At 40.9% G+C, this 10,946-nt stretch overlaps 1 long non-coding RNA gene across 1 annotated transcript; it reads right to left on the reverse strand.

Annotated features, from left to right (window-relative positions):
- Positions 1–4,107: 4,107 nt before the first annotated feature.
- On the reverse strand, positions 4,108–10,946 carry LOC118564611. The gene is made up of 3 exons (XR_004931980.1): positions 10,783–10,946; positions 10,392–10,694; positions 4,108–5,868 (listed from the first exon to the last, which is right to left on the reverse strand). It is a non-coding gene; the product is annotated as an uncharacterized LOC118564611 (long non-coding RNA).

A 10,946-nucleotide genomic window follows, 5' to 3' on the forward strand; every position in this document is an offset into this window, starting at 1 on the left:
TATTATAAGAAATAAAATGAACATCCAGAGAACATCACTATAGAATGCTGTTTGTCTAAATTAACACTATATTTCAATCAACAAATTTTCTCTACTAGGCTAGTGAAACTTAACTAAAACTACTAAGCAAAATAAAGATAAAAAGAAGCCAAGGAACTATGGACACACAAAAGAACCAAAAGACAAAATAAAATGGTTGGTCACCACCATCAGAATGATTCAGTGAATCCTGGTTCAATACAGATCTAAGGTAGAGAACCAAAGTTCATTTTAAAGAATGTGGAATGAGGTTAAATTAGCTTATCTAATTCACAACAACATTTGGTATGTGTTTAAACCAGGGCTGTCAGTTTTAACGCATTAATAACACGTTAACAATGTTGATTTCTGCAAAGATAGAATAGAATAGAATAATAAATGATTGGTTATTGATTTTGATTCTCTTCCTGCTCCAGCCGTTGGTCTAGTTCTCACCCCAGTAGTTACTCTGGTTGTTGGATAAGTTTTGGTTTGCTGGAACTTCTGATCATGTCCATATCGACATCCACACATTCCTCCCATTTGTCTTGGTTTATTTTCATTTGGATTCTTTCAGTCAGACCGCAGCTTAGAGTAGTTTCCAGGATCTCTTCAGTCTCTTCAACAATCAGCTCATAATAGATGTGTTTTCTGCCACGTTCAAATAATTTCTTTCAATCAACTGCTGACATCAGAGTTACTATCATGATCATAGGTAGGAGTAAACCAAAGCCAATGTTCTGAAAAGGAAAAACACATTATTAGGTATTTAGTGACAGCTTAATCTTAAATAATATTGTCATGACACAACATGTTGCCTGACATGAAGTTAAATAAATCACTTACCCTGCATGTGTTATTCAGTTGAGCAATGATATTCTTTTCTTTAGCTGTGATGTTTTTATCTTTGCAGGCTAACTGTGACTGTTGTTCAGAACCATCGTTATACAGCAGCATTACCAGTCTCCATAAATTAACACTGAGACGACCCACAGCAGACCAACAAGAGATACTTTAAAAATGTGAGACAGAAGTGTTCCCAAAAATAAGGCCTTTGGTGCAGGCCGTTCTTCATTTTTATCATGATTGTTCTGTTCCTCTCCACAGATAACACAGGCCTCACGTTCCTGTGTGCAGGTGCATAGCACATCCCTCTGAAGCAAAAACCTATTTACAAATACCTTTCTTTAACTTTCTGCTCAAATTAGATGACTAAAGGTTAAAGACTCAGACTTTAAAACTCTGAATAAAACGTAAGAAGGATAAAATCATATGTTGAATAAAAACTAGATCAAATCTTCAATCAACAATCAATTTTTCTCCAGTTTCTTTTGATAACAGAAAGAAAAGTGAAACAGTTCAAGGCTTTTCATTCAAATAAAAGAAAAAACTGAAGCCATCCTCCAAGTGTTGTAAAAGTATAGAAACCTATTATAGACAGATTGGGACATGTTGAAATATTTCTGCTTCTACAATCTGGGTGGTCTTGTCTTGTGTGGTGTTTTCCACCAGCTAAACTGCAGGTTTTCTCCGGTGACGGTGGTTTGTGGGGGGGGGGGGATCCTGGACACCAGCCACAAGAGGAGCTGGCAGCTGGGCATTCAGTGTCAACGCCTATCCCTTCATTACGCTTGTTGTGTTTCATCACCTTATGATTACCTGGCTGTATGCCAACCACATCATCTCTGTGTTTTCCCAGATTTACCTCCCTTTCCCCTCGGTCTGCTACTCAAAGGAGCTTCCTGGATTTGATGCTCAAATTTTTCCTGCCCATAACCTTATGGACTCCACCCAGTCCCCCAATGAGACAGTCTAGTCGTGCTGCTCATGCTACACTATAGGATCAAGACAAGCCAGGGACTCTGATATAATGTTTTTAGGGAGAGGGTTTGGTTACTCTATCAAGCAGCATAACTATGTTCAGTGACTGCCTCCCATTCCTAGAATAACATCCATATAAATCCATATACCTACCTGGAAAACCTTTTGCAGTCATTCTCACACTTTTATTCTGATTCTGTACCGACCTTTTGACACTGCAGAGTGTTAAAGAAAACTGCCACAGAGTGTGGTTTGTATCTCCTCAGCCAATGGATAAAAGCACTATAGAGGTAATAAATACCCAGATAATAATCTGTGGTGCCCTCCTACGTTCCTGCTGCTTCAGGATATAAATACTGTAAAATACTGAAGAGCTCACCACACCCTAGACCTGTTTGAACTTGTCTACCAATCTGCAAATCTGTGTGTGAATGTGGCTGTAGTGTAAAGTGCATTGGTCCCAATTAGACTTGGACATCTTTATTTGTCATTTTGTATGTACAGAGTGCATACAGAACGAAATTACGTTGCATACAGCTTGTAAATTACAGTATAGAGTGCAGCAGTGATTAAAAAGTAAACAATTGAAATGTAAACAATGCAGAAGAAAGAGAACAGTGTGCGATCACGGTGTACAGGAGAATATTTAAAACCATTTGTATGTGCAGAAATGATGGTGCAAAAAGGCATTTCTGCAAAAATGCATTTTAGAAACTACAAGTTCGGCAGCATTTGTACTTGTAACCCAGGTTTTTGGGGTAATCCAGATATCTCTAATAGTTTAGGTTATGTCTCCCTTTCAATTTTCCATCCTGTCCACCAATTTTGGACTAAGTGTGAAATCCCGTGAGATTCTGTGGGATTTTAGTCTTCAAAAGTAGGGCGGTGCCCATTGTTTGGTTAGAGCATGTTTGGTTTCATGAACAAGGAAGTTCAGGGCTGGCTGTTGCAGTTTCTAGATGCCTGAAATCTACATAGAATGGGTATTCTTGGGCTTAGAAATGGGAAGCAATGAACTGGCCAGGTCCCCATTTGATGGCGAGCTACCCACTAGGCCTTTAGGCCAAGGAACCTGGATAGACTGCTAAATCTCCATCTGTGTGATAGGAGGCATTGTTGCCTGCCCCACCACATCCAAAGTGTTTAATTGGACAGGTTATAGACAGGCTTAGTTCTTTGGACTTTTGGACTGGTTATTGGTTCTCCAACTTGGATTCTTACGGCATGTGCAGGATTTCTTTTTTGACAAAGTTTGTCTGTATATATTGTAAATAGTTTTCCTAGTATAAATCACTTTCTGCACAATCTTACTGTCTCCAGTGTGTTAAATACAACCCTGATCCTCCCTGAGTCAAATCTTTAGGTCTTCTGGTAATTAGCCCTTACTGTAAATAATTATTTCCGTATTCTAACATTTTTAGTATCATAAATGCCACATAAATGTGGCATTTATGAAATGTCTTTTAGGGAGGGCAGAGGAGCCCCGATGATCCCTTCTGCTGTTCTCACCACTCTCCTCACGTTCTTCCAGTCGGAGGCACTGCAGCCTCCACACCACACAGAGAGACAGCTGGTCAGAATGCTCTCTATGGTGCTACTGTAGAAGGTCGTGAGGATGGACGGGGGCAGGTGGGCTCTCCTCATCCTCCTCAGGAGTACAGTCTTTTTTGTGCCCTCTTCACCAGTGACGTGGTGTTCACAGACCAGGTGAGGTTGTCCGTGATGTGCACCCCCAGGAACTTGATGCTGCTAACCACCTCCACAGCTGAGCTGTTGATGAGCAGTGGAGCGTGGTGGGGCCGGTTCTTCCTGAAGTCGACGATGATATCCTTCGTCTTCTCCATGTTCAGGATCAGGCTGTTGTCTCTGCACCAGCCCACCAGCTGCTCCACCTCCTCTCTGTAGTCCTGATCATTGTCGTCTCTGATCAGGCCCACCACGGTTGTGTCGTCTGCAAACTTCACGATGTGATTGGTGGTGAACCTGGGGACGCAGTCGTGTGTCATCAGAGTGAACAGCAGGGGGCTCAGGACGCAGCCCTGAGGAGAGCCCGTGCTGAGGGTGTTCTTCTCCTCCAGGTGTGCCAGGCTCAGGTGCAGAGCAGAGGAGATGGCGTCCTCAGTGGAGCGGTTCCGCCGGTAGGCAAACTGGAACAATGCTAAATAAGTCACCATTCCTTTGTATGAAAAGACGCCTGTTACATATCCTGTGAGAGGCAAATAATTTGATCTTGTTCTCGAGGTGGCAAGGTTAATTTTGGCTCTGACTATTCATATTTCATGAGAATCACTGCTACAAAAACTCCTAGAAAGTCCTGCCGTATGTCACAGTCACACTAAGAATGTAGAAATTTGAAAGACAACACAACACCACAATGTTAGTGGAGGCAGTTTTATAATTGATGAAGGAAGAGGAGGAAAAAAAATGTTTAAATGCAATTTGTGATTGCTAAAGAAATGGGGAAAGTGAACTGCTTAATATAACCAGAGTTGAACAGGGCAAATGGAGGGTCTTAGTTCGACAAATGTGTGAGTAGGATGACAAACAACATTTTTCTAACTTCAGCATGTTGTTTACAGGCAACTTTTTGAGTTGCTGCATGGATTGCTCTTACCAGAGGTTTTGTGGGGGCTGCTTCAGAGTTTCCTGGTCTCCAAGTTTCTGGGTGACCCTGACCTCAAGCTCCAGGTACCGTGTGACGGCAATCTCCAAGCTCTTTGCCGGGTGTTTTTCAGGGCACTGGCTGGGCGCTGATAGCTCCACCGCGCATTTTGTCTCTGTCTCTCTCTCCTCCCGTGACTGGGTGTGGCTGCCCCTTTTTTCTGTCTCCAATCACTCATGATGGGATACACCTGTGTAATTAGTCACTGGCCAGATGGAGGGAGTAGGAACCGGTATGTCTTTCAATAAACAGGCACAAAAATATAAAACAACCATGCAACAAACCAAAGCTAAAACCAAAACAGGCGCATAAAACAGCCTCCTTCCCACATGCTCAGCCAGCTGGACTCTGCTTCACCTCACTGATGAAGGTTTCCTGTTTCCCTGTGAGTTCCAGCAGTCCAAATTGTAAAAAATGTTTGATTCAACTGATTTTTACACTGCACAATTTGACCTACTAATATCTAAAAGCCCTTTACACAGATAGAAGGGGCGGCATTTAAGACTGTAGCATTCACAGGTAGACCACAGGATGAACCAGGCAGCACCAGGTGCACTGCTTACTTTAAAAAAAGTAAACTTGGATTTAACATTCAGTTTTTATATGTATTGTTGGGTCATTTTAAACTTCGACTGAGGAAATCATGCTGTTTTCATGGTATAACTTCTTCGTCTTTCGTTTTAATGTCCTGTTGTATTTTTACTGTAGTCGTATGGAAATAATGTTTTTTTTTCCTTTACAATTTTATACAACTGTTTCTGTTTTTTTTTTGTTTTTTTCCAGTAAATGTCTCTTTTTAACCCCAAGACTTAAACTCAAAGATTAATAAATTCAAAATATTTGTATTAAAAGTATATATTGCAGTTTCTACACAGTTTGTGTTTATCGCACAATCAGGTTCAAATGTTTAAATGTAGAGATATAAACACAGGTTAGGCTATGTGAAAGCCGTGTGATGGAGACATGCATATAACTTGCTTTTAAAAAGGCTTGGTTCAGTGATGGCATGAAGATCCAAAGGAACCGGGTCCCAGAGAGTGGATCCCAGCATCAGAACACCCCAGCGTTTAAGCTCAGTCCTGGGAACAGAAGCTGACTGGATGTCCAAGAAATAGCTCCAAGTGAAAGTGAAAGTAAGAATAGAGGGCGGCCAAGAACGGAGCCTTTTGGGATCCCACAAACATTTCTAAAACAGGATGTCATCCACTGACGGATCAGTCTAAGGTCGGATCATACCGGTGTCCGGACCAATAGGGGAAACCTGGACATCTCCAGCTCCTCCTGCAATATTCGCATTGGATTCAAGGTTCTTCTAGAAGGTTCTGGGTCACCTCGACGTCTTCTCTTGGTTCTTTTGTTTCTTTAATCTGGCAGAAAACATAAAATTAGGCACAAAAATGAAGGTGCCTTATCAATGTTTTATTTGTGTAATATTATAAACATTTATTTTAAACATAATCTCCAACTGAGACTGATGGAAAACTCTCCCCGTCTGGTTTATTTTAGAAATGTTTTAGTCTTTATGATGACTGATGGATAAAATGATAATTTATCTTAATCCCAACAACAAAACGTACAGTTGGAAGATGAAGGTTCTGAAGATGTTGGTGTTTCATACTAAAAAATCTGCTGGTGCTGGGTTGTTGGTTCCTCTGTGTGATAGAATCATTGATTCAGACGAAAAATGATCGAACTGCCTTTACTGGAATGAAAATGAAAATCTACAGTTATAGCTGCTTGTTAAGGTTGATTTAGTGTCTGCTGAATTTGGGTTCATTTGACCTAAAAGTTCCAGTAATGACCAAGTTTCAGTTTTCTATTGGAGGAAACCTGGTTTTTGATTTGAATATGTTGATGCCAGGTTCTACCAAGATTCTCAGGGTATTTTGAAGAGAAACAGGCCCACAGCATCACACATGCTCCACCATGTTTAACAATGAGTTCAAGGAGCTTTTCCACCTTGTTGCAGAAAATCTGACTGATCTAACCAAAGCTCACAGGTCCAGTCTAACTCATAGCAGGCTATGTGTTTGAGATGGTAGGACAGAGGAGGCTTCAGAGGCACCAGGGTCACCGGTGCCTATCTCCAGCAGTTTTTCCTGCCTGTTCTTCCCTGCTAACCTGTGTACCAGACCTAGCCTGTGTTTAGGCTATCTAAGCTTGCCTGATCCCTGCCTGTGTAACCTGCTAACCTGTGTACCAGACCTAGCCTGTTTTTAGGCTATCTAAGCTTGCCTGATCCCTGCCTGTGTAACCTGCTAACCTGTGTACCGACCTGGACTGTTTTCTTACCACCGAGCCTTCCTGTCCTCGTCCAGCCTGTCAGCCTGTCCGTGTTCCGAACCTTATTTCTGTTCCCCGACTCTGTGCTCGGATATGTTCTGGACTTCTCCTGCTCTTCTGATTGTCCGTTTTTTTTTGTTTTGTTTAAAACTATCCTAGATTCAATTGGTTTTGCTCAAAATGTGCATGAACCGACGCACTCTCGGCTCCATACTTTAGACCTTGTGCTGACATATGGCATTGATTGTGAAGAATTAACAGTATTTCCTCACAACCCTGTCCTGTCTGATCATTTTTTAATAACATTTGAGTTTAATCTAACTGAGTTCTCCACCCCCAAAAGAGGGTTCCATTATAGTAGATCTTTATCGGATAATGCTGTATCAAAACTTAAAGAGTCTGTCCCCTTTTTAATATCCTCCGTATTGCAGAAATGCCCTGCAGATAGCAGCAATGTTGTTTCTTCCAATTCACAAATAGATGTCTTTGTAAACGGTATGACTTCGTCATTGCGTTCTGCATTAGACAATGTAGCTCCCTTGAAAAAGAAGGTGATTATTCACAGGAAGCTGGCTCCTTGGTTTAATTCAGAGCTGCGTTCCTTGAAGCACAATGTTAGGAAATTGGAGAGAAAATGGCGCTCTACACACCAAGAGGAATCCTACCTAATCTGGAAGAACAGTCTATTGTTGTATAACAAGACCCTTCGCAGAGCTAGAGCAGCATATTTTTCATCATTAATTGAAGAGAATAAGAATAATCCTAGATTTCTCTTCAGTACAGTTGCCAAACTTACTCAGAGCCACAGCTCTGTTGATCCATCCATTCCCTTAGCTCTTAGCAGTAATGATTTTATGGGATTCTTCATAAATAAAATTGATTCCATTAAAAATAAAATAATTGGCATCCTCCCAAACATGATTACCTCATCCTCAGTAAGTGAGGCAGCATTGGAGGAATCCTTAGAACCTGCGCAGTGTCTGAACTGTTTAAAAGCAGTAGAGCTTTCTGAGCTATCTAAAATTTTAGCTTCATCTAAACCTTCTACCTGCATGTTAGACCCAATCCCAACTAAGTTGTTTAAGGAGGTATTCCCTCTGATCAGTGGTCCTATTTTAGACATGATTAATGTATCCTTGGTAAATGGATATGTACCACAGGCTTTTAAAGTAGCTGTTATTAAACCTTTACTTAAGAAACCATCTCTTGATCAAGATGAGTTAGTAAATTACAGACCTATATCTAATCTTCTTTTCTTATCTAAAATTCTTGAGAAAGTAGTTGCTAATCAACTATGTGAACATTTACAAAGTAATGACCTACTTGAGGAGTTTCAGTCAGGCTTCAGAGCTCATCATAGCACTGAAACAGCTCTGGTGAAGGTCACTAATGATATTCTCATGGCCTCAGATAATGGACTTGTGTCTATACTTGTCCTGTTAGATCTCAGTGCTGCATTTGATACAGTTGATCACAATATTCTCCTACAAAGACTTGAGCATACTGTAGGGATTAAGGGAAAAGCATTAGGCTGGTTTAAATCTTATCTGTCGGACAGATTCCAGTTTGTTCATGTTAATAATAAATCTTCCTCAAACTCTAGGGTCACTTGTGGAGTACCACAGGGTTCAGTCCTTGGACCAATTCTATTTACTATATATATATGCTTCCGATTGGCAAAATTATCAGACAGCATGGGATTAATTTCCACTGTTATGCTGATGACACTCAGCTATATTTATCCATAAATCCTGATGAATCCAATCAGTTACTTCGACTGCAGTCATGTCTTGATGACATCAAAAGCTGGATGACTTTAAATTTCCTGCATTTAAATTCTGACAAGACAGAAGTTGTAATCTTTGGGCCAGAGTCTTCAAAAAATAAAGTTCTTAATCAATCCCTTAATCTGGATGGCATTAACTTGGCCTCTGGTAATAAAGTTAAAAATCTTGGTGTTGTTTTCGACCAAGACATGTCATTTAAATCCCATATTAAACAGGTTTCCAGAGTTTCCTTTTTTCACCTCCGGAATATCGCCAAAATTAGAAACATTCTGTCCAGGAGTGATGCTGAAAAACTAGTCCATGCATTTGTTACTTCAAGGCTGGACTATTGTAATTCTTTACTATCAGGAAGTCCACAAAATGCAGTTCGAAGTCTTCAGCTGATTCAAAATGCTGCGGCAAGAGTTCTGATGAAAATCAACAAGAGGGATCATATTTCTCCAATTTTAGCTTCCCTTCATTGGCTTCCTGTTAAATCAAGAATAGAATTTAAAATTCTCCTTCTAACGTATAAAGCCCTTAATAATCAAGCTCCATCATATATCAGAGCTCTGATTACCCCGTATGTTCCTAACAGAGCACTTCGCTCTCAGACTGCAGGTCTGCTGCTGGTTCCTAGAGTCTCTAAAAGTAGAATGGGAGGCAGATCCTTTAGCTATCAGGCTCCTCTCCTGTGGAACCAACTCCCAGTTTTGGTCCGTGAGGCAGACACCCCGTCTACTTTTAAGACTAATCTTAAAACTTTCCTTTTTGACAAAGCTTATAGTTAGAGTGGCTCATACCCTGAGCTATCTCTATAGTTGTGCTGTGATAGGCCTAGGCTGCTGGAGGACATCAGGGTCTAATTTTCTCACTCTACTGATTTCTACTGTTCTTCAGTCTACTGTTCTCCAGTTTTGCATTGTATTACATTGAAATGACTGTCGTCATTTCAGCTTTTAACTTTTTGCTCTCTCTCTTTTTCTTCATAGTAGGTACACCTGGTCTGGCGTTCTGTTAACTGTGACATCATCCACAGAAGACGGCTCACCCGCTACTACCATCTAATGTAGAACAGATTTCTAGATCAATGTGTGCTTCTGTGCTTGTTTGTCTGTCTTGTTGTGTCTCTGTTCTGTCTTCTGTAACCCCAGTCGGTCGAGGCAGATGACCGTTCATACTGAGCCCGGTTCTGCCGGAGGTTTTTCCTTCCCGTTAATGGGTGGTTTTTCTTCCCACTGTCGCTTCATGCTTGCTCAGTATGAGGGATTGCAGCAAAGCCATGTACAATGCAGACGACTCTCCCTGTGGCTCTACGGTTCCCCAGGAGTGACTGCTGCTTGTCGGGACTTTGATGCAATCAACTGGTTTCCTTATATAGGACATTTTTGACCAATCTGTATAATCTGACCCAATCTGTATAATATGATTGAACTTGACTTTGTAAAGTGCCTTGAGATGACATGTTTCATGATTTGGCGCTATATAAATAAAATTGAATTGAAAAATTGAATTGAATTGTTTTTTTGACTTAGGACTGTTTTTCGACCTCGAGCTCTGTCTTGCCCTGCCCATCATTACTGCCTGCCTGTTCGTCTCGGTTCCTGCCCACAACCTTCTGTAAAATAAACCTTAAAACTTACGTCTTGTCTGGCTGAATACTGGGTCTATCTGTCCCTATTCATGACAGGAATTTGTATTAAAATCATTCCTTAACTTAAGAATATTTGGATAAATGTTCTGGTTCTGCAACAAAAGCTGCATTTCTTTCATCAGCTTTCCAATAAGTTTGGGTGATGTTGCATCAAATAACTTTTAAAGCAAAGCTTTCACATATTTACCTGCTTAGTATTCGCTGTTTGCTTTAATTCATGTTGAAGGAAGTCACTGGTAACTTTAAAACATTCTTTCCAGTTATTCTCATTTTTCTTCTTGATCTCTGCAGTCAGCTTTATGTTTATTGACTCCCTCAGAACCTCCTTCAGCACCTTTTCCTCCTCCTCTAGAACCAGTTTGTAATAAAGCGTTTCTTCATACTGAGCAGATTGTTTGCTGCAGCTGCAGGCGCCGTCACATTTCCATCTAGCCCATGAAATCATGGCTCCTGAGGAAATAATGATAAAGAGCAGCCAGCAGCCAATAACCTGCAACAGAGACATTACGGCTCATTATAAACCGCTAGGTTTCACCTGATGCCTGTTCCTCCTGCAGGAGGATGAAGCCGTCACTCACCCTGGACGTGTTCTTCATCACAGCAATGACTGCTCTCTCTTCATCGGTCCTCATCCCTGCAGCTTTGCAGGGTAAATTTGCTTGTTCCTCAGAAAGATTATTTAAGCAACAAGCAAACCAGTCTCCTTCAATAAAAAGAAAGGAAACCCAGAGGAGACCAACCA

Source organism: Fundulus heteroclitus, chromosome 1 (assembly GCF_011125445.2).
Source record: "Fundulus heteroclitus isolate FHET01 chromosome 1, MU-UCD_Fhet_4.1, whole genome shotgun sequence".
NCBI classification, from domain to species: domain Eukaryota; kingdom Metazoa; phylum Chordata; class Actinopteri; order Cyprinodontiformes; family Fundulidae; genus Fundulus; species Fundulus heteroclitus.